Here is a 4,798-nt window from a genome sequence, read left to right on the forward strand (position 1 = left end):
TTGGCTAAATTCCGATCAGGCCATTGAGATGCTAGCAGTTATAGGTTCTGCTACCTCTAAATAAGGTTGGGACTGTGAGAGAAGCGGTTATTGCTCTTTAAAATTCCACTTGAGAACTCGAGAATCATTCCGATCATCTTCTCTGGCGATCAATCATCCACCGTAAATGGCATCTTCCAATCTCATCGATAGGCAAGCTCTGTTAGTAGGGTTTCATTCCAAAGTAACGTGGCCGCAGATGAGAGCGCTCCATGGTGCTAATGAGGTCGGAGCGGTCTATAATCATGGATCGGATCGGGCCCTGCTGTATTTAAAGCATATGAAGTTTGGCATGTGTTTGCCCCTAAACCATTTCTTCTAGCAAGTCTTTACCGCTTTTGGGGTGTCACATGCACAGATGAAGCCGAATGCTATTGTGTCCCTAATAGGGTTCGTGGTGATTTGCCACTGGCTGTCAATCAAACTGTATTTGAAGGTGTTGGGTCACCTGGTTAGCATCAAGGTGAACTAGACCGAGCCCCACTTCTATTTTCACATAGTGGGCAAGTGCAAGCTCATCACTGGTCTCCCCGACTCGAACAAGGATTGGAAAGAGAAGTTCGTTTGGATCACGGGGGACGATTTGGAGTTAGACTGCTCAAATTAGCTCAAGATACGGAAGGAGGCGTTGATGGCTAGTGACTTGTCAGACACTGAGAGAAGATGCCCTAGATCAGATCAGGGCGTATGCTGGATCCCACAAAATGGAGCATCTAATTGACAACTCGGTCTTGTGGATGGCCAACGTCTCGACTGTGCCTCCTACTGTTAGGGACCAGGAGAGGGCCTCGACGCTAATCCTATATACAACGGAGGTGGCTACGGCTCGCCGCGACTTGGCTAAGTGGAGGCCAGAGTCGGACTGACATGGGGAGTCTGCTGTTACCCTAGTCCATAGGCGAAGGGAAGGAGGGTTCCGGTGGAGGGTCAAGAGAAAGTGCCTCATCGGCGCGGCCGAGAGGTGGTGAGACCGAGTTATTCAGAGTCAGCTCCAGAAGAGGAGGGGGAAGCCATTTGGTAAGAGGTTCAGGCGTCCACTTCCACAAGCTCTTCCAAGCACTTAGCCACAATTGGCGGATAGTGAAAGCAGCGGGACAAGCTCCTCATCTCGACTGGAAGTTACACCATGAGGTAGTCATATCCGGCCTTACAAGCTAGTGACACCTCAGTCCTCCTAGTGATGCCGTGGTGATACTCCTCAATGACTTCCTCGTAGTAGGGCTCAGACTCAAGATAGGTGATACGGTTCTGGGCCATGACCAAGGACTCCTCTTGATGAAGGGTCAGCCATTTGACTTCATGGAGAGCTAATTACCATTGCATCTCTACTTGAGCATGCCTATTGTTAGCTCATAGGGTCGATTGGGTTAAGTCAACTGTAAGTTGAATAAACGTTGTTTGGTGAGTTCCAAGATGTCTTTATTTAGTAGGTGAAGCGTCGCTATTTGAAATGACGTGATGGCTTTAAAAAAGACCATGCATTGCTGTCCCTTCAATTTTTGAGTAGAGGGGTGCAGAGTAAAGAGGGCGAGGCTTTTATTTTTGTGTGGACTATTTGGATTTTGAGGCAGATCTTGCTTGTCTATTTTGAATTGAGTCGGCTGTCCTAATTACTCCATGTGTCCCCCTTGGGGCTTATATATATATCTTCGATGGCAAAAGGGGGTTTTCTTCACAAACTCTTGCCCTAGAATCTTGGCTTCCTCATCTCTTAGATTCCAGCAACTCCATCATAAAGTTTCATCAATCTCTCATGGCTGCTCAAGCTTCCACCGTCGGTCGCAACGAGCGACGAAGAAAATGTTAATCTTCTCCAGCCAATCCGTGCAAAGATGTACACCAAGAAGCTTGAGATGTACCACGAGCTCTATGATCTCCCTAAGGCCTTTACTCTGTCGGCGCTGAGTGGGGACGAGCCAGTGTACCGTCGTAGGCAGAACAAGTCATCGTTATACATCGCCTATCTAGAGTATGGGCTCTGACTTCCACTCCATCTCTTTATTAGGAATGTGTGCATCGCTTTGGGCGTGTCCCCTTCATAGTTCATGCCCAACGCAATTGGGGTCCTAGTGGGATTCCTGGTGATCTGCCACCGGGTCAGCGTTGAGCAGAGCTTGCACTTACTAGGAATCTCATCAGTGCCAAGTCAACGAAGAAAGATCCCCACTACTTCCTCCAGTATGCTGGGGGCTACAAGCTTGTATCTGTCACTCCGGACTCCAATAGAGACTGGAAGGAGTGGTTTGTGTGGGTTGGGTTTTCAAGGCCGACGGCGTCCTATCTTTCCCCAACTGGCCAGAAATTTATAAGGATGCGTTGAAGCCGTGCATCCTTACTACTGAGGAGAGACGATAGCTCGAGAAGATCCAATCTTACACTAGGTCTCGATAAAGGGGTAATCTCTTTGAGACGACATCCCTTTGAGTGGCTAACCTATCAAGGTGTAGAACCCCGTAAATTTTTATATATGAATATGTATGAATTATTAGTAAATAAATAATTCTTAGTTCATAAATAGCTTGAGGTCATTGATGTACATGATAACAAGTTATTTGAGATGATATGAGAGTATGGGTGTAGAGTTTTGTGTGTTGGTTTTGCAAATAAGCAAAACATGCACAAAAACTGAAAATGTCCAGATCAGTCGACACATCAGTCGACTGACTGTATCAGTCGACACATCAGTCGACTGATGCGCTGATTTCCAGTTTTTACAGGTTTCGGGTCTGTTTTGTTTTGATTCGGGTTTGGGTCGGGTTTAAGGGTTCATATATAATCTCCTTCACCCGAAATCATCCCCTCTCCTCTTCAGACCAGAGAAACCCTAGCCCCCTCTCTTCTCTCTCAAACCCTAGGATAGTTCTTGGTGATTTTGGGGCGAAATTGGAGGATTTTCGTCGGGATCTTCAGTTTGCAGCGAAAGGAATCACTCCCCCTCAGATCCAGGAGCTCTTCATCACCTCAGAGGCGAGTAACATCTCGCCCAACCTTGTCCCATTCTTTTTAAACGTTTTCAAATGGTTTTATTGAGATCTCTTTGGCCTAAAACGTATTTTGAGTACAAAGATTGGATTTTTATTGCATGTAACATGAAGATGTGCATTTTCAGTTTAATAAATAACCTACCAATGTTTGGTAAATTTAAAATCCAGATCTGAAATGTTTTAAAAGAGATTTAACATGGGTTTTGTTTTGAAAAGTGTTTTTAAAACATAAATACTTATGTTTAGAGTTTTATTCATGTATATGTATGTGAAAGTTATGTTTCAGTTAGTCCATACATGTTAATATTCGTATGATTCATGCTTGGAATTGATGGGGATGAGTTTGGATCAAATTTTTGGCATATAAGAACCTGTACAGATTATCTGCAGTCTGTCGGTCGACTGATCAGTCGACCGACGGGCAAATTGTTCAGCCATCAGTCGACTGATCAGTCGACTGACGGGCTGATTCTGCTTTCTCAGCTTCTCGGTCGACTGGTCAGTCGACTGGCGAGCTGAGGCTGTGCTGTCTGAGCTCCATCAGTCGACGTATGAGTCGACTGACGTCATCAGTCGACACATCAGTCGACTGATGAGCTGTTTTACAGATTCTTGATCTGTTTAAGTTGTCTTTCGGGGTCGCCTCGGTAACCTGACCCTAGTTTATCACGTTAATGATTTATCTGTGCATGTGGGTTGACTTTTGACATGAGTTTAGGAAACCACAGTATTTAGTTCCTGCATCGGACATATCTCCTTAACCCTGCATATGACTTCTTCACAGAAGTTCACGACATGATGTTGACATGACACTTATGCAAGTAATAAAATGACATTTATGTTAGTCATGGCATAGCACTGTAATTTGTCCTGAGATTAACTGTATTTCTTGATTTATTGTTTCTGTACTAGAACCTCGGGTTTGGTATTTAGAGATTTACGATTTGAGATACAAGGTATATACATGAGGGTTTCCTTGTTTGGATTATTTCGCTCGACGTACCTATGCTCGTGTTGTAAATTTCTAAACACTAAAACCCTCTTTAGTAGGGTCAATGATTTTAGATCCATTATATATATTATCTGTATTTTCTTATACAACGAGCCCTTTTCCCTTGGGGTTGGTTGTGATGTTACTCGCTAGCGGAGCCAGGAGCCCGGAGAGTCGCAGGTTGATGGTGACACACTTTAGTGTTTAGCTGTTAGTTATACTTATGTTGGAGCTCCACTATAGACTTTTGTTTAGACATTTGAGAGCCTTATTCTAGAAGTTGTAAAGGTCGTGTGCCTTAATTCCTCTTGTCAAATATATGTATTTTTGAGACTTGTTGAGTATTCCAGTTTATCTATTCAGACATTGACTATGTATTTCTGTATGTTGGATGATGAGACGTTAATGTGATCACTATCATTTCATCAGTTATTTCTTGTATTATCTTTTACCTGCTTTTGTACCTATACCTGTTGTCGATTCCACTAGAGAGATAGTAATTGTGATGGTGAAACATGTTATTGCACGGTGTGGTGCATGGCAGGTTTGACATTTCTGGTTTCACCTCGGACTGCAGCCTTGTGTGAACCCAGGGGCGTCACACAAGGGTTCCCCCTTTTAAGGCTGACAAGGTGTGGGCGAGTTTGCTAGCTCTCCCTCTGGAAAAAAGCACTTAGAGAAATTCGAGTGAGAGGAGTCGAGCTCAGTTACGAGGCCCCAAAAGTGGTTAAGAGGGGATCTAGCCCTCCAGGAGGTAAGCGGCTTGAGGTCGAAAGTGGCGAAG

The sequence above is a fragment of the Asparagus officinalis genome, chromosome 10, assembly GCF_001876935.1.
Source record: "Asparagus officinalis chromosome 10, Aspof.V1, whole genome shotgun sequence".
Lineage (NCBI taxonomy): Eukaryota > Viridiplantae > Streptophyta > Magnoliopsida > Asparagales > Asparagaceae > Asparagus > Asparagus officinalis.